At 41.4% G+C, this 20,434-nt stretch overlaps 1 protein-coding gene across 1 annotated transcript in view; it reads left to right on the forward strand.

Annotated features, from left to right (window-relative positions):
* LOC126985632 (sialoadhesin-like) overlaps positions 1–20,434 on the forward strand; it is a 78,238-nt gene that overhangs the window by 25,227 nt on the left and 32,577 nt on the right. The gene's annotated exons all lie outside the window — the stretch shown is intronic.

A 20,434-nucleotide genomic window follows, 5' to 3' on the forward strand; every position in this document is an offset into this window, starting at 1 on the left:
GAAATTGGCCTCTCTTCTGGCCTCTCGCTCTGTTGTCTTCTGCAGGAGCAGCGCTAACAGGATTTTTTGGTGTGGTTTTACTCGACTTCCTTTACTGTAAAAAGGAAAATGAATAAGCCTAACCTAACCTGACTTAATTCAGAATACCATAAACATTACAGTCACGCGAGGTAAAATATGCACCCTTTTATCGCTCTGAGCAAACACATAATTACAATCTTTGCTGCGGTACTGACCCTCGCCGCAGTATATCACCGCCGCACGCACTGAACACGACCACCACCAACCGGCAGTCCCACCACCACGAGTGTCGGGCTGCAGGCAAGCTTACTAGGATCACTGCAACCACGTGAAGGGAAGGGAACATAATATTATAAAGCTGGACTTCTGAAAATACAGTGTCAGGGCGTAGGAAAGTTTACAATATTGGCTCGAAGTTGTCCGGGGAGGGAAGATTAACATATAAGTTTGATTTGCATAACAGTAATAGGCAACTGTATTATCAGTGCATATTAGTGCAGGCAAGCTGACAAGGATTCGAACCTGCTTGGTGAAGGAAAATGAACATAAACAGGAAAATTAACAATCAGCTCGACTCTTGCAAAAATATTGCACTTTGTATTTCACTTGAGCTTTGTTTTTCACGGGAGGGGAAGTATACGTATAACTGTATTCCATTATCTTATTGTATTTAACTCAGTAATTACTAAAACACATTAACTTGCTGTATTTTTTGAAAGAATGTAAAAATATTGCGCTTTCTATTTCATTTCTTTTTTAATTTAATTTATTCATTCCTCTTTTTAACGGAAGGGAATGGAAACGTGATATTGTATTCCATTATGTTATTGTATCCGTAATTACAAAAGGATACTCTTGTATTCTTGGTAGGCTTGTGAGCATCCTACGCTTTCTATTTAATTTCTCAATTATTTCATTTATTCATTCTTTTATTTTTACGGGAGCGAAGGTGAAGGAGTTATTGTATTTCATTGTAGTATTGCATCAAACTCAGTAATAACAAAAGGGTATTACCTTGCCGTATTTCTAGAAGGCTTCTCAACACACTACGCTTTCTGTTTCATTTTTCATTTATTCCGTTTATTCATTTATCTTTCTTGCACGAGAGGGAAGGTAAACGTATAAGTGTATTTCATTGTGTTATTGCATTTAACTCAGCAATAACAACAAAAAAAAAAACGTTAGCTTTCTATATTTTTGTTGAAGGCTTGTGAACATACGACCCAATGCTTTTCATTATTTCAATCATTTCATTTATTCACTCATATTACAAAGATAACAAATAATTACAAAGAGAAATTAACTTCCTGTATTCATAGAAGGAGTGTGAACATTTCTATTACTTTATTTTTTTCAAGTGAAGGAAGGAAAATTGTGTTATTATGTTTCATTGTGTTATTGTATCTCAGTAATTGCAAAAGGATACTAACTTGTTGAATTCTTGGAAAGCTTTTGAACACACTGCCATTTCTATTCCATTCTTTCAGTTATTTCATTTATTCTTTCATTTTTTTCCACTATGTTCATTATGCTATCGAATCTCAGAAATAACAAAGAGGTATTAACTCCCTATATTCTCAGAAGACTTGTGAACATTCTACCCTTTCTGTTTCATTTTTCAATTATTTCATTTATTCTATATTTCCCACTATGTTCATAATGTTGCTGTATATCAGTACATATAAAACACATTTACTTGCTGTATTTTTGGAAGGTTCGTGAAAGAATGTAATGCCGTGGAACTGTTGGAAATAATTACACCTTTTACGGGGCTCAAAAATTAAGTAAAAATGGTGAATCGGTGCGAGAAAAGTTGTGATATGTTTCTCGAGGCGCGGGAAGGAAAATGTGCGGCGCCGGGTGACTAAATATGCACAGTACTATTTTTTGAGGCCGAGGGAAGGAAAAAACCGTGTAATACTACGAGTGGGAACAAAAGAACACGGTACCAGCTTTTAGGGGGAGGCGAAGAAAGGTAAATTTCATAATGCTGTTTGACAGAAAAAACACCGAACATATTTAGAGGCGAAGAAAGGTAAATTTTATAATAGTATTTGACTGAATAAACACTGAAGAAATTTTACGAACGAGGAGACGTAAAGATGAAGTGTTAATCAGGTGAAGCAAATCATTATGAAATCTTTACACAGGTAGGAAGTCATAAAGGGATTTCTAATTCGACTTTTATATACTCTTTTTTGCGTTCGGCCTACTTGGGGGGGTCTGGTGGATGACCGCAGTCTGTTGTTGGCACAGACAAGTGTTCTATAGTGGTGCCATCTTGCTTGGCTCATGCTGCCCCCCCGACTCATGTTTGGTTCTCTTTAGATTATTTATCTATAGTCCGGGTTGATAGGCGGTCTGCGGTAGGACAGCATGTTCTCAGACTTAAGCCACTCGGCAATGACTGAACGTTGTCGGATTGTATCGGCAGGACGGACTTGAGCCAGGACACCGCGCCGCCACGCTGACCACTCAGCCACCGCCTCCCTATAGCATAACTATTGCAGCCGTGAAAACACAAGAACATGAAGGCATGAAATTAAATAACAAATTGTACGTTAAACGGCGGAAAGTGGACATGGGGTGGTGACTTCAAACATCAGAAAATTCAGAGCAAATGGTAAAAGGTTATGCAATAAAAAGTCACCACATGAATACATCTTTTCTTCACTATTTCACTTCTATTTCGTTCACTATTTTTTCCTAAGGCCACATCAACACAACACAACTTTTCTTCACTATTTCATTTATATTTTACTCATAATAGTATTTCTAAGAACACGTGAATCTATCAGCTTATATGCACTATCTCATTACTATTTCAATCATTATTATATCCCTAAGAGTACATCAATATAGCACAACATTTCTTAACTATTTTATTCATTTATTTTTACTATTTCCAAGGCCAGAAAAAATGTAACAGTTTTCCTTCGCTATTTTTCTTTTATCATATTCACTCTTTTATTTCTAAGGCCACATCAATGTACCACAACTTCCTTTCTTTATTTCACCTCTCTTTTACTTACTAGGTTATTCCCGAAGCCTCTGTAGCAAGGGAAAAAACAAGAGGCAGACACTGTAACTTTCAAGTCCCTCCATAAAGCTTTCTTGGCGCGTGGGTCGTCATCAAAGGCCTTCCCAGTAAGGGCAATTATAACTTTTACAGCAGCGGAAATATAAGTACGCGAAGGGACGAGAGGAATAACGAACAAGAGATTTTACGCCCGAGGAAAGAGGAACGTGTAGAACTTCCACCATTCCTGTAAACAGTGATATACTCAAACCAAAGGGAGGGGGGGGGGGGAAGGGGGGAGGGAGGGACGAGGGAATGGAATGGAAGAGAAGGGAAGGGAAGGGAAGGGAAGGAAGGGAAGGAAAGGGAAGGGAAGGGAAGGGAAGGAAAGGGAAGGAAGGGAATAAGGAAGGAAGGGAAGGAAGGAAGGGAAAGGAAAGGAAAAAAGAAAAGAAAAGAAAAGAAAAAAAGGAGAAGAAAAGAGGAGAGAGAGAGAGAGAGAGAGAGAGAGAGAGAGAGAGAGAGAGAGAGAGAGAGAGAGAGAGAGAGAGAGAGAGAGAGAGAGAGAGAGAGAGAGAGAGAGAGAGAGAGAGAGAGAGAGAGAGAGAGAGAGAGAGAGAGAGAGATATGTGATAAATTTTCACCAAATAAAAACACAGCACAGTTTTTTCGCAAGAGTGGGAAGGGAAACACGCAAACATTGTCCCGTTTAAATACTTCCTGTAGAGATTTTTGTCACGTGCGAGCTGATAAAAATGCGACACAATGGAACTCTGAACAATGCAACACTAGCGCGAAAGACACTGGTGGTTGTCTAGACTTGCAACGATGGGATAGACAAACACTGGACAAACACTGGACAAACACTGGATAAACTACAGTCCGTATATTCTTTGGGAAGCAAGAGCCGACGAGATACAAAATGTTGACACTACAGAATTGACGTTGCCTACAACCCCAAACTAACGCCACCCACGTATAACAGACACCGAGTCGCTCAACCTTGACATAATCACAACGCTGGGTCCGCAAGGCTTAGGTCGGTATTCTCAGACGCTTCCGCCTCTAACACCAACTATTTCTAAAGGCCAAGTAGGAGGTCAATCGCGTGCTAATGAGGGTTCTTGTAGGTTCAAAGTACAGACGACTGATCAAACTATCAGATGGGTCATGAAATTACGTCTGCAAATGCCCCAAAACTCCTTCGAAAGTCTTGTCAAATGTGTGTGCTTGGGCCGCGAAATGATTAAGAATATGGCTGTTAGTGTTCGAGGCACCTCACATGCAGGGTCATAAAACCGATAACTCTGGCTATTATTTTTTTTTATATATATAGCAAAGGAAGCAGCCAAATTAAATAATAAATAAATAATAATATATTGATAGTAAGAACAGATATATATAAGTATGCAAAAATATATACATACTCAGAATAGTTTACATGATGTATAGTAATGGCAGCTGCGTGGGAGTGGAGGCAGCGGGTGCCTGAAGAGACGCACCCCCGGTTGCATGCTCCCCTTTATTTAGTTAATAGATAATCAATAGTAAATAATAAATAATATGATACAATACAAAAAATACCTTAAATAAATAAGTAAATGTAAATATTATATGAATAAAAATACGAAATATTTAGTGAAAGACAAATATCAAAATGCAATAAAATCGGCAATAAAATGACAATAAAATAAAGCGTACATTACAAATTATACAGAGAAGGTTAGAACCACACACAGTAATAAACAATAGTAACAATAAATACACGATAAATAAACCAATACCGAAACACAATACAAAAAAAAAAACATTAAATTATCGCAGACTTTAATGAATAAGATTTGTAAATAAGTAATAATACAGATGAAAAATAAAACAATAACAAACACAACACAATATAGAAAAAAACACCTTAAATACAACCACTCCCTCAAACTGTCTAGAGAAGTGCCGGTCATCCCCCAGTGTCACCACCCCCAGCCCTCACACCCCAGCCACGACCACCGCTCCGCCGCCACCAGACGCCGCCTAACACCCGTGACCGCCTATTATAGCGCCACAGCCTCGTTACACCCGCAGGACGGCCGTTATGAGCGCTGCCGCCGGAAGGACAGCCGTGTGCAATAGTTTGTTAGTGCCGTTCAGCGTGGGGAAAGGGGGGGTGGGGGTTGTGTGTGTGTGTGTGTGTGTGTGTGTGCTGTATTCGGCGGCCACACGCTGGATGGCCATGACGTGTGTGGCGGTGACCCGAGGATTTATATCATGTGGCTAAAACGACAAAAATCTGCGCAGCGCCAAATATGTATGAATGTAGAGATATGATAGTTAGATTAATAGACAGATAGATAGATAGATAGATGGATAGATAGGTAGATAGGTGGGTGATTAGATAGATAGTGATAGATATATAGATAAATATATGGATATTTATTAGAGATAGATGAGACGGCGATGCTGCCGTCGGGATTAAGGAGAGGAGGGAAAGATGAAGAAGTGAAATTGGAGAAGATATTTTTGGCTAGGTCCTAGAGGTCTCTGGAAAAATTAGAGAAAGCTGGTTTTTGACATTTACTATGGATGTAAGAGCTTTTCGTGAGTCGAAGAATAGATTTGGCACGATTCAATGCAGAAAAATAAAGATCATGGTTAGCAGGAGTGCGAAGGCTCTGGTACCTTTTGTGAGCTGCCTCTATCTTTGAAAGCACGAGAACAAGCGTGACTAAACCAAGGCTTTTTAGCATGAGGAGTAGAGAAAGTACGTGGAATGTATGCCTCCATTCCAGAGAAAATCACCTCTGTGATGCGCTGACCACACACAGAGGGGTCTCTTTTCTGGAAGCAGTAATCATTCCACGGGAAATCGGAAAAGTACAGCCTCAGGTCGTCCCACCGAGCTGAAGCAAAATGCCAGAAGCATCACCTTTTCGTTGGGTCCAGAGGGTGTACAGGAGCCATATGACAGGATACAGAAATAAGGTTGTGATCGGAGGAGCCCAACTGAGAGAACAGTCTGACAGAGTAAGTAGAAGAGTTAGAAGTCAGGAAGAGGTCTAGTATGTTGAGCCTGTCTCCAAGACGGTCGGGAATACGTGTAGGGTGCTGAACCAATTGCTCTAGATCGTTGAGGCGAGCAAAAATGTAGACTACAAAAAAAATAAGAGCAAGGAATCGACCATCATTATGGAACAGACAAAGATTAAGAACATTATTATGATAGATAGATTCGTGGATGTGAAGGGAGAGGAGGTACGTGTGTGTGTGTGTGTGTGTGTGTGTGTGTGTGTGTGAGAGAGAGAGGAGAGAGGAGAGAGAGAGAGAGAGAGAGAGAGAGAAAGAGGTTGAAAGTAACAGAGAGAGAGAGAGAGAGAGAGAGAGAGAGAGAGAGAGAGAGAGAGAGAGAGAGAGAGAGAGAATATAGGTTCATCATTTCATTCAGTCTAACCGTGTGTATGAATCATTAAGGGGAATATTCATGAGTGTTTTTTTTCACTGTGGTTTTTTTGTGAAATTAAGTGACTATGAGTAGAGGATTGATTCTGCTTGATTATATTGTGTGTGTGTGTGTGTGTGTGTGTGTGTGTGTGTGTGTGTGTGTGTGTGAGAGAGAGAGCGTGTGCGTGTGTGTGAGCGTGTGTGTGTGTGTGTGTGTGTGTGTGTGTGTGTGTGTGTGTGAGCGTGTGTGTGTGTGTGTGTGTTCGAGAATGTGAGTAAGGAGGAAACATGGAAATGCAGGCGCAGATGATGGTATTCAGTTTACTCCCGGCGCAACGAAATGACGGTCGATTCGATATTTGAAGGAGTTGATGGTATTCGCATTTACGACTTATGAGGGAAGATTGTTCCAGTGCCGGATGACTCGGTTTGAAAAGAAACTCCTTCCAATGGTTGTGTTACATCGACTCGACTGAATGGGTAAACCGTTATTTCTAGTTCTTAAGTTGGGTTGCAGTTCAAAGAATTTGGAGTAATCGACGTTATTGAACTTTTTCAGGTACTTAAAGACTTGAATCATATCCCCTCGTATGTGTCTTTTTTCCGATGTAAAGAGATTGAGTCGCTTGAGTCGTTCCTCGTACGGTTGAACCCTTAAGGTTGGAATCATCTTCGTGGCGCGTCGTTGAATCCTTTCCAGTAAATCAATGTCCTTTCTATGATTAGGAGACCAGAACTGTACTGCATACTGGAGGTTCGGTCTTACCATGGAATCATACAAGGATAGCATCACGTCTGGCGTTTTACACTCGAAGTTCCTCGCTATGAACCCGAGCATAGTGTTGGCTTTGTTATATGTTTTTTTTTTTTTTTACAGTGATTCGCGTGTTTCAGGTCACTGCTGATAGTACACCAAGGTCCTTTTCCTCCTGCATCACCTGCAGAGGTTTCCCAATCATGATGTATATGTGGTTACTATTTCGGGACCCAATGTGCATGACTTTGCATTTGTCAACATTAAAGGACATTTGCCATTTTTCCGACCATTCGATAATGTGATTGAGGTCTTTCTGGATGATTTCGCAGTCGGTCATTGTGAGGGACTTTCCACCCACCTTAGTATCATCAGCAAATTTCGATATTGTGGATTTCAGTCCTGATTCTAGGTCGTTGATATATATGATAAATAGAATGGGTCCAATCACTGACCCCTGAGGCACTCCGCTAGTGACTGGAAGCCAATCGGAAGGCTGTCCGTTGAGTAGTACTCGTTGTTTTCTGCCGGTGAGCCAATCTCTTATCCACGCGATCAGATTGGCTATAATGCCCGCCGAGTGCAGTTTCGATACCTTGTCGATATATAACATCACTGGGGTTGTGGTCATCCCAGTTCTTATATATACCTTGGAAGAAGTCTAATAAATTCGTTAAGCAGGAGCGCTTGTTTCTGAAGCCATGCTGGGTGTCGGAGATTATATTATTGTCTTCTAGATACTTAATAAGTTTGTCTCTAATAATCTTCTCGAGTATTTTTCCTGCCACTGATGTCAAACTTATCGGCCTGTAGTTTAATACAATACCTTTGTCCCTTTTTTGAAAATCGGTGTTTCGTTCGCCATCTTCCAGTCTTCTGGGACCTTGTTCAGTTGTACTGACCGGTTAAATATGTTAGTGAGTGGCTGAAGTATTTGTTGTTTAAGCTCTTTCAATAACCGCGGGGGCAAACTGTCGGTTCCCGTTGAATTGTTCGTGTCGAGTTTGTCCAAGTACTTTTTCACTTCTTGGTCGCATATTGTGTAATTTCCAGGTACTTGATCCCCCCTCGGCGAGTCAGGGCCCTCGGGAATGATTTCGATGTCCTCGACTGTGAATACGGATGCGAAGTTACTGTTGAGGATTTTGGTCATCTGTTTACTGTCCTGAGTTACAGATCCAGTCTCGTCCGTCAGGGGACCAATATTGGATTTTACTTTCTTTTTCAATCTGATGTATGTGAAGAATTTTTTGGAGTTGGTCTTGATGTCGCGCACTATTTGTTTTTCATAGTTGCGTTGAGAAGAAAGAAAGAAAGAAAGAAAGAAAGGAAGCAAGAATGGAAGGAAGGCAGGAAGGCAGGCAGGCAGGAAGGAAGGAAGGAAGGAAGGAAGGAAGGAAGCCAGGCAGGCAGGCAGGCAGGCAGGCAGGCAGGAAGGAAGGAAGGAAGGAAGGAAGGAAGGAAGGAAGGAAGGAAGGAAGGAAGGAAGGAAGGAAGGAAGGAAGAAAGGAGTGAATGAATGAATGAAGGAAGGAAGGAAGGAAATAAGGAAGGAAGGAAATCAGAAAAAAATGATGTCAGTGAAAGAAATTAATCAAAGATAATAAAGAAAAAAAAGGAAGATGAGAATGTGTGTGTGTGTGTGTGTGTGTGTGTGTGTGTGTGTGTGTGTGTGTGTGTGTGTGTGTGTGTGTGTGTGTGTGTGTGTGTGTGTGTGTGTGTGTGTGTGTGTGTGTGTGTAGGTTAATCATTGTAATTGCGTGTCGACTCATTACAATTGATTGCGTGTGTGTTTCTGTGTGTGTGTGTGTGTGTGTGTGTGTGTGTGTGTGTGTGTGTGTGTGTGTGTGTATGTTGGTGTTGCTGGATGCCCTTGGTGGCGGATTATTGTGTTGCTGTTGTTGTTGGTGGTGATAGTGGTATTGGTGGTGGTGGTGGTGGTGTGGTGGTGTGGTGGTGGTGGTGGTGGTGGTGTGGTGGTGGTGGTGGTGGTGGTGGTGGTGGTGTTGTGGTGGTGGTGGTGGTGGTGCTGTTCCTGTTCTTGTTCTTTTCTTCTTTTTCATTCTCTTCCTCGTTTTTTTCTGTTCCTTCTTCTTCTAGTTCTTCCTCTTCCACATCTTTTTTTATTACTACTTGTTTTCTTGTTTTTGTTGTTCTTGTTGTTGTTGTTCTTCTTTTTCTTCTTCATTCTCATCTTCTTCCTCATCTTCTTCATCCTTTTGTTATTTTTCTTATTGTTGTTGTTGTTGTTGTTGTTGTTGTTGTTGTTGTTGTTGTTGTTGTTGTTGTTGTTGATGTTTAGTTCCGTGAGTCTGACTTGGCTTGTGCGTGTTTAGTTTAATTACGTATTCCACGAGACAGATTGTAATTTTTTATTCTCCAACTATTTCATAACGCGTAAGTAACTGTTTCGTGTGTGTGTGTGTGTGTGTGTGTGTGTGTGTGTGTGTGTGTGTGTGTGTGTAATTCACCACGGCCTGATCACAAGTTGGACTCGCTTTCGCCAGCAGGTACCCTCCCGACATGAGCAAGTGTTTATTTCGTCGATCTCTGGGTACTGCCAGGACCTCCCACACCACACACCCCATCCCCCTTGCTCAAGGGGGAACAGGAACCACTCCTAGTCAACCGAAAGAATCCGGCCTGAGCGGGGCTCGAACAGCCGTCTGTTTGGCCGTTAAGCCTCGAAGCGCTCTACCGATTGAGCCACCGGAGGTGTGTGTGTGTGTGTGTGTGTGTGTGTGTGTAACTGATTGAGGTCAATTGTCCACAGGAGGAAAAAATAAATAAATATAATAATCCCTCCACGAGCCAGACAAGAAAACGAGACTAATGTGGCTGGGGGGCAGCAGTGATGGGAGGAGAGCTGCCCCGTCCCCCCAGTATGTGTCAGTGTATGCCAAGCTGAGGTTCCAGACTTTTTTTTACAGTGGAGAATACAGGTCTAGAAAATTCTAAAAAAAATGACAACACGCTGTTCTGTTAGAAAAAAAGAAAAAAAACAGGGAGAAGCCGATACGCTGATCATTTTAGTTGGCGGCGTCTGGATGAGTCTGGGTGAAGGAGCGAATGTTTAGGAGGTGGAGAGACAGCAGACGAAAGGCTGGTCTGGAGCTTACCGGTGAACGGGATGTAATAATGAAGATACTTCCTAAACTTTGCATGAGGAGTGGGAGAGAAGAGGGATAAGCTTGAGTAGAAAGTCTTATCCAGCGAAGTCTCGTCTATAACAAGTACATTAAACTAACACTAATCCAAGTACAAGTTTACAGATTACTGGTTAAAACTCGGTTACAAGTGGTGTTATATTTGAGCCCAAGAACAAGTACTTACCATATATACCAAACATTAGGTTGTTCTGCAGCAGCCCAAGACATAAACCTATACCCACCCACCCCTTCCAGCCTGACCGACTAAAGCCTTCTAAGTATAATAGCATGCCATGAATAGCCTCCCACGAGTACAGGCCACCCGGCTCGGCTTCGCCCGGCAGTGTGCCACGCCTTGGCCAGCCCCGCGCCTGCCCTCAAGTCTGCCGCCGCGGTTCGCCTCTCTCCTCGTGCTGTTCACAATGGATCTACTTGAGTAAATGGTCATTTTTCAAGTACTAAGAGTGTAAGTCCATGTACGAATACGCGTACAATGTAACGTATAAGTAGGTGCGCACCGGCCAATAGTACGGGTCCAGGCACTCAGTCTGCCGTGAGGTGCAGGCTCGCCTAGGCTCCGAGGCTCGCGCGGCGCCGCCACACATCGGAGGAACGGATAAAAAAACAGCTTGAGTGTTGCGTCGCTCTCTGCGGTGAACAGCGGCACTAACGATTCGTGTGCCTCTAGCGACGAATTGACGTAGCCAAACCTTTCCTTCTTCCGATTAAAGGAAAAAAAATGGCTGGACAAAAATTTGTGAGCAAAAAATATCCGGCAAGAGGCTGTCCTTGTAGTAACTTACGAGTCGCCAAGTTTTCCTACTTCTCAAGTCTGCATAATATAGTTTATTCTGAAAAAATTAGCGCGCGATGACCCCGGGCGAGCTCCAAGAACACGTTTTTCTAATACTTTGTAAATTTGCATAATGTAGTTCATCGTGAACAGCGGCGTGACAGCGTGACGCTCGGCCTGGCCTCAGAGGCCGTCCCGCACAGACCCGCCGAGCCGGACGCTGCCGGGATGCGGCCGCTCACTTTTTTTAGCCCCTGGCCTGCCTCCTTTAACCGCGAAAAAGTAAAAAGGCGAAGCAGCCGCCAGAGGGCTGCCACACATTACCCCCCGAGCCCACCCGGCCGGCAGCTGAAGCAGCGGCAGGCAGCCCCGCACCCCCACGTCTCAAGCCGTCACACAAAACTCTGCGATACTCGATGATTTTCTCATTTCTTAATTGGAAAGAAATGGGGTCGAAGGAGAAAGAAGATACGGGAAAGAGCTCGCAAATTGGATAAATCATATTTCTTGATATTTCACGTCACTCGTATCACGTAAAACTATGACGACATTTCCTCTCTTTTAAGGAGAGATATAAACTCGAGAATAAAAGAAGATACAAGAAGAGTTTAAGCGGAAACACCTGCAGCATGATCTACATAGAGAGAAAAACAAACAAGAAAATCAAACAAATCAAGTAAAACGCTGAAAATAGTTTAGTATTTTAGAGAAGGGATAGAAACAAGTACGAGGGAGAAGAAGACACAAGATAAGGCTCAAAAGGGAACGCCAGAAACATGATCTTCCGAAGAGAGAGGAAAAACAAACAAAAAATCAAGAAAATCAGGCAATAAATCAAGTAATAAAGAAAATCGAGTAAAACGTATGTATCAACCCATGATACTTAGAGTTTCAGGAAAGGGAAAAAAATCAGTTCGAGGAAGCAAGAAGATAAAAAATAGAAGCTCGCAACATGAGACTTCCAGGAAATATAAATAATAATAATAATAATCATAATAAGAGCATTTTAAAACAATTATAAAAAAAATACCACGAAATCTTACGTTCTTCAATTCTAAGAAGAGAGAATAACGAACAAACTCCAAGGGCAAAGATGAGAGAGAGAGAGAGAGAGAGAGAGAGAGAGAGAGAGAGAGAGAGAGAGAGAGAGAGAGAGAGAGAGAGAGAGAGAGAGAGAGAGAGAGAGAGAGAGAGAGAGAGAGAGAGAGAGAGAGAGAGAGAGAGAGAGAGAGAGAGAGAGAGAGAGAGAAATTGGAGAGAAAATTAATGAGAAAAAAAGTGACAGGAAAAGTGAGAAAGAGAGAAAGACAAAGAGAGAGGAAGAGAAAGATAGAGATATAAAAAAAGAAAAAAAGAAAGTGATAGAGAAAAAAACGCGCGGACCCTTTCCAAAATGTCAGTCTGTCCTGTTATGTGAGCAGTACTTTGATTGGCCCGCCGAGGATTGTCACTTTCATCTGCACCTTTCCCTGGCGATGACGTAACGGCTTGTGTGTTACGTGACGGTGTGTGTGTGTGTGTGTGTGTGTGTGTGTGTGTGTGTGTGTTTACACTGTCACGTAATGCTGCAGTACTCCTTATCATATACACACAAGGACCCACAAGGATTCAAAGATACATATTAAAGGTGGCCGGGCGGCCAGCGTGGAGGCGTGGTGAGTCCGAGAACCTAGGTTCGAGTCTCACCGAAAGACGCTGACAAATTTCAACCATCGCTAGGGGAAGACTACCCACATGCTGCCCAGATCTTCAATCAACCCTAACACCAGCGACTCAGGTCATGAGGAGTGCCGGGGGGCAGCATGGGCCAAGCAAGGGTCCTACATCACGGCAGCATTTAAAAGTAAAATTCGCCCTGGGGAGGTTTGGGTCGTCCAAGAGGCCCCTCGAGAAAGTCCACCGGCGCTATAGGCCTAAACGTAAAATAAAAATAAATCTTCTCTATTACTGGTATATACCCATTTGCCGTATCTATCATCTATATCTACCAAACAACTCTTATCTACCATTCATTCATATACGTATATCTCTCTCCTCTCTCTAAATAACGCCCATTGGAGACATTTACTCATATATATCTCCACTAACTACATAACTCCTAAACTTCTTCTGTTCACCCTCTATTCTGTGTGAACCAGCTTTCGCATATTATCCTGAACATGATTTTATCAGACTTGTTCCCACGACCACGAGTTCAAACACTTTTTTTTATAGCACAATTCCTTCATCAGCGCCACCTTGTTTAATCCCTTTGACTCACTTAAGCGTTTCATTCAGGTTGTGGGATACAGAGACGTTAAGAGGGCATCAAAATAGATGAACAAAATGCTTGAAAGTCAACGAATTTTGCTAAATGACTTAATACGTTGTAAAAGCGGGAAAGAGAAAAAGAAAGAAGGACGGATGAAAAGAGAGTAAGAATAGATAGCCTAGTTGATTAAAAGAAATAAACTGTGAATAAATTAAAGCAAGAAAGAGGAACTGCAAGGTAAATAGAGGGTAGGCGGTGGCTGAGTGGTAGGGTGCTGGGCCCACATTCACTACGTGATGGACGACGCGAGTTCGAATCCCCACGCTACCTACCTCGGATTTTTCAGTCACCGCCGAGTGGCTTAAAACTACCAACATGCTGTCCTGAGGACCACCCATCAACCCGGACTCTAGAGGAAACCGTCCAAGTGAATCAAGGAAGATGGCGCCACTATAAACACTTGCCTGCGCCATGACGGGCTGGGACCGAATACCATCCAGGCCCCTCAAGCAAGCCTACCGGCGCTATAGGCATAGACGTAAAAAAAAATGGAAATCAATCTTACTACTGCCACCTGGACGATTATAAACGGAAGATAATTTCGTCTTATTTACTTCCTCACACGAAATGTATAGTGTTCCAGTACTGTGTGGAGGCGTGCAGCGCTGCGTCATTGTTATGTAAGGGAGTGTGTGTGACGCGTGTCCGCTGTGGAAATAGTCGGCGTCTGAGATAAGGTCAGGGTGTGTTATTCACGGCTCTTTCTACTGCTCATTATTTATCTAACGACGACGAAGACCGACACCAAGACGGAAGGCCAAGGACGAAACAAAAAATAAAAAGCCCCCAACTTGATACTCTGACAAAAAGTAGATAGGAATAAACCACTTCTGTGTCGATAGACGTCTTGATGCTCCCCTCTGAATAGTTTAAACGGTAAGAGGGAAACACAGACACAGATAGGAATTAAGTAAAGGAAGGAAGGAAGGAAGGAAGGAAAGGAAGAAAGGAAGGAAGGAAACACAGACGAAGGAAGGCTCTTTCGGGGTTTATCAGTGAAATGTGTGAAGGAATAAAAATACTGGTTCACTCTTGCATTAGAAAGTTGAATATAGGGATGAGTTTGAGTGGAAAGTGCAGCGCTAGGTTGTTCTGTGTTTCTTCTGACGATCTTTTGTACTGTTATATAATCAGAAGGAGTGAGGAATCTGGTTAACTTTCCCATTAGAAAGCTGAACAGCAGGGGATGAGTTTGAGTGGGAAGTCTAGTGTAGTGTTATCCCCCCAGTATACCTTCCAGAGATCTTTCTTTGTGCTGGTATGTAATAGGAGTAGACAGAGTACTAGCCTAAGGGGAGATGGAGCAATTGCCGAAGTAGGATGGAGTACAATAACCTCAGGCAGAGATGGAGGACGTTGGCAATATGCTTTGTCCTGTAGTGGATCAATGATGATTAAAGTTGATGATGATGGTGACGATGATGGTGATGATGATGATGATTATAATTCATACTTTTTCTGGAGGTGCGGCATACAGATATCTCTTTTTAAACGTTTAAATAACTTTCAAAAAGGTAGAGGAAAAAATATAAATAAATAAATAAACTTATAAAACAAGTATAGCCCAAAACGGCTGAATAATTTACCATACAAGCTGGCAATTACAACTAACAGAGAGAAAAAAGTAAGAAAACATCTATTGTAGATTAGTCAAGGCATTGAAAAGATACATTGGGAACTTATAATATTAGTTATGATAATGGTGATGACAACAACAACAACAACAACAACAACAACAATAATAATAATAATAATAATAATAATAATAATAATAATAATAATAGTAATAATAATAACAACAATGTTAATAGTAATAATAATAATAGCAGTAAGAAGAAGAAGAAGAAGAACAATTATAGTAATAGCAACAACAGTAATAATAAAAATGATATTAATAATGATAAAGTTAAATACATTGGAAAACTATAATATTATTAGTAATTATGATAATGCTGAGAACAACAAAAATAATAATGGTAATAATAATAGATTATTAATATAAATGGTGATCATTTTAATAATAATAATAATAATAATAATAATAATAATAATAATAATAATAATAATAATAATAATAATAATAATAATAATAATAATAATAATTATAATAATAATTATAGTAATAAAAATAATACAATCATGACAATAATAATAATGCTAGTAATAATAATAATAAATATAATATTATTAATATTATTATTAATAATAATCAGCTAATAATAAAATCAGTAATAATGTAATGTAATATAGGGATGAGTTTGAGTGGAAAGAGCAGCGTTAGGTTGTTCTGTGTTTCTTCTAACGATCTTTTTGTACTGTTATATAATCTGAAGGAATGAGGAATCTGGTTAACTTTTCCATTATAAAGCTGCACAACAGGAGATGAGTTTGAGTGGGAAGTCTAGTGTAGTGTTACCGCCCCCCCCAGTATACCTTCCAGAAATCTTCTACTATCACATTCAATATCCTCAAGTTAATATCCTTCTCCTGAGAACCGTCAAAACAACATCAACCGATCACCTACGATCTGAGGCCAGCGTCGGGGATCTGAGAAGCTACCCTGCGGCCGGTCTGGGAGCAGCTCTTAAAGATATGTATTATACAACCTGTCCATCAGAGTTACGGGACGTCAGTGTGTGCCTTGTGTGTATCGTGTGGCGGCCGCGGGGTGGGGGGTGGGGTGGGGTGGGGGGGGTTGCTGCGTGGGATGGCGACTCGATATCCCGTGTTCTCTTGTCATGTTCGCTACCCAACACAAAAGTAATGTGTTTACAGGAGAGGAGGCAGCTCAAGGGCATACACAAAATAAACAATAATGACCACTGAGCACTGCTGCTATATATGAGAATAGTGTGGCCAGAAGAGCTTCATTTCGGATGGAGTGTCTTGATTATATTTTATTACGTTTGGTCTATAGCGCCGGCAGGCTTTATTGGTGGAGCCTGTTGGTCGGCCCCAGCCCGTTAGTGTCACAGGCAAGTGTTTTATAGTGGCGCCATCTAGATTAGCTCATGATACCCCCAAAGCTCCACTTGATCCTCTCTAAAGTGTTTGCTATAGAGTCCAGGTTGATAGGTGGTCGTCATGACAACATGTGGGTAGTCTTGGGCCACTCGGCGATGACTGAACATTGTCAGTTTGTAGCGGCGGGCGGGACCTGAACTCGGGGCCTAAAGGACACCGCGCCCGCACGCTGGCCACTCGGCCACCGCCTCCCCTGTCCTGTTCGTCCGCCGCGCTACGCCGTGCTTCACGGAAAATGCAGGACACAGATAAATTTTACAGTCTTACTCATGGAGCGTCCTTTGAAGTATCTCCGATTATAAAAACTGACTAAACCAAGTTCGTTCTTTATGTGCGGCCCATAGTGGCGTGGCCTTGCCTAGCCCCGACCATTAGTGGCGGGGGCGGGTTTTTATTTCCCCTTAGTGCACATGACGCAGCGAAATATGTGACATCTGTTTATATGTTTGTTTTACCTTCATGACTTGCTAACATTCTAGGTCAAGGATTCGTGACCAAGCAATTTAAAAGGTACAGCAGATGACAGACTGAGGTTTCTTTTTCAGTAATGGCGTACTAAATTACACGTTTATACTTTCCGCTTTTTAACTTGCTAATACCCTGAGCTAAAGTTTTCGCCACCAGCACAGAATTTTACATATGGCACATTGAGTCACCGTTGCCAGATTGTCGTACTCAGAGCATAGTATTTACCGGTTTCTGACGCCTACCTATTGCCAAGAAACATCAGAATCTAACTCTTTTAACGATAACTATAAATTAGTTTCGTTATTGGAGCCCAGAAGACAGTTTAGGGGTAGGAAGTCGGGAAATATAATGGGCTGAGTACGACAATCTGGCAACGTTGCATTGAGTGACATAATCCAGGGGTGGTAAGCCATACATTGCCTTACGTTACATATCGTCATCTCCACAAATAACAGCCTCAGTCATTTTTCGGCGATTTCCAGACTTTTGGCTAGGTTATAAGTCTTTCATTATTTGACACAGTATTTTAGTATAGTTGCCTATATCATTCTAGGGTGTGTTTCTCTACAATTTGCCTTAACGTTTCTGCCTAAAGAATAATCCGAATAGGAAAATGAGACAATTTCTTTGCGACTGCCTTTAAAGTAGAAAAAATACTTGGCCAGTTTGTTTATGAAGATGACGTTATAGGAAGACAGGAAGGCGCGTGTTGCACCAGTGAAACCTCTCTGTAATATGACTGGTTAATTACATGTTCATTAGCGGTCCTTACAGTGTTGAGTATTACAGTGTTCCCTTAACTGTAACGAATCGGTTTCCTCCACCTCTTCCTGTCTTTCTTTTCTCTTTCCTCCACCTCCTCCTATTTTCCCTTCCCCTTCCCTCTAACTTTTCCTCCTTTTTCTTTCATTCTCTTCCTTTTCTTTACTCCTCTCCCCTTCTTTCTCTTTTCCCTCCTCCTACCCCTACTCCTCTTCCCCCTCCTCTTCCTTCTGTCTCTCCTTCCCTTGCACATCTCCCTTTCTTCTTTTCATTCCTATACCTTGTTATCTTTCTTATTACTTGCCTTCTCTTCTCCTTATCCTCCTTTCTCTCCCTTTCCTCTCCTTCTGTCTCTCATACATTATCCTGCTCTCCTCCTCTTCCGGCACCCTTTCCCTCTTCCTGTCTCTCCTCTTTCCCTTTCCCATATTCACATTTTTTTCTTTTTCCTGTTTTTGAAGTTGTGGGTATGAAAAAATATTATACGTGACAGCATTTAACCTATCAGTAAGTATAACAGGGTGATTATATGTTCATTAGAGTGTTCATTAGCTAACAATCTGAGCCGCTGTACGCAATGTTACGCTATACACTGCTTATGTACAGTTACGTTACACAGAAAGACACGTGACACAGCAGATTAACCTCTTTGTATGTATGACTGCATAATTACATATTCATTAGTGTTCCATACAGCGTCGAGTATTACAGTATTTCCTTAACTGTAGCGTAACGGAATAGTTTTTCTTTTTTTCTGTTTTGGAAGTTGTCGGTTTGAAACAAGACACGCCGACGGAGCATCTAACCTCTCCTCATGAATGACGGGTTAATTACATGTGCATCAGTGTTCTTTATAGTGTCAAGAACAACAACATTTCTTTAACCTTAACGAAATAGAGTAGAGGTCATTTTTCTTTCTCTGCTTTGGATTTGTCGGTGCATGGAATCCGCTGCGTGACGGTGTAATGTTACCTGTTGTCCCTCCTAATGCCGTGCTGGATAATGCAGTGTGTCTCTTTAACTATTGCGTCACGTAGAAGAGTCATTTGTTCAGGTGTGGGAGTTGGTACATGACGCAGGGTTGTTGGAGTGTAATATTAGACGATCCAATACTATTTTCTGACACTGTTCTTCATACTGTTATTGAATGTTCCTATTTTAATGCCATGTTAGGTACTGTAGCGCCTCCTTTTAATTATTGGCACACGACGCAGGGCTGTAGGAGTGTAATATTAGGCTATGCACTACTATTTTCTTACACTGCTCCTCATACTCTTATTGAATGTTCTTTTGATGCCATGTTAGGTACTGCAGCATCTCCTATTAACTATTAGTACATGACGCAGGGCTGTAGGAGTGTAATATTTGGTTGTATATATACTATTTCCTTACACGGCTCCTCATATTACTGTCATCTTTTTTCCTATTTTAATGCCATGTTTAGTACCGCAGCGTCTCCTTTTAACTATTAGTACACGACGCAGGGCTGTAGGAGTGTAATATTAGGTTATCCAGTACCCTTTCCTTACACTGTTCATCAGACTGTTATTGAATGTTACTTTTAATGCCATGTTAAGTACTGCAGCGCCTCCTTTTAATTAATAGTACATGACGCAGGGCTGTATAAGTGTAATGTTAGGTTGCCCACCACTATTTCCTTACACTATTCATCATACCACTATCACTATTGCGTTACGAAGTATAACTTTTTTTCCTTAAAATGAATCCATGTAACGTTACTATTGCAGATCCTCCCTTTATCTATTGCGTGTCATTATAAGTACTCCTCATAAAACTACTGTCTAATTCCCCTTTTCTAACTCTCCTTAATGCCATGTAAAGTCACAATTGCAGATCATTCCTTTTAACTCTTGCGTCACCTCCATAGCACAACCATTCTTTTCCAGCTGCAGTAGTCGAGTCATTATAGTTAATCCTCCTCATATTATTATCTACAGCTCCTAATACTACTACCTAATTTTCCTTATCTAACTCTCCTAAGGCAATGTAAGGTTAGCACTGCACCCATTAACTCTGCGTCACTCACATACCATAACCAGACAGACATATAACATTCTTTTCCGGATGTGGGATTAAGTGTCATTATTATAGCCTACCATTTAGAGCTTATAACACAATGTAGCAACGCAGCTTTCCTCTTTAACTAATGTGTCAGCTACACAGCATAACCCCTTTCTCTCGCGTCACCCACACAGCCCTCCCTTTTTCTAGATTTGGGAGTTTTCACTCTTGATACTTCTCATTATACTATTCAGAGCTCTTAACATCTTTACTCTTTATAATACCATTCAAATATGTGACTAACGCAACTCTTCTTTTAGATATTGAGTCACCCATTTTGCAGCTGTAGTAGTCGAGTGTCACTATAAAAACTCTTCCTTATACTATTTAGCGTTACTTATAATACCATGCATAATTAGTAACGCAGGTCTTCCCTTTAACTCTTGCGTCACGTACACAGCACAACCCCTTTCTCTTGCGTCCCTACATCGCCGCCCTTTTTCTAAATGTGGGAGTTTTTATTATTGATACTTCTCATTATACTATTCAAATCTCTTAACCGTCCGCTGCGATTGGCATGGATTCGACTTTCACTGGTAGCCTGGTAACATATAGTCCCAGGTCTTTCTCTGCCTCTGTGGTGGATAGTGGAGTGTTTCCCATGTGGTACTGGTATGCT

This window comes from Eriocheir sinensis, chromosome 60 (genome assembly GCF_024679095.1).
Source record: "Eriocheir sinensis breed Jianghai 21 chromosome 60, ASM2467909v1, whole genome shotgun sequence".
Lineage (NCBI taxonomy): Eukaryota > Metazoa > Arthropoda > Malacostraca > Decapoda > Varunidae > Eriocheir > Eriocheir sinensis.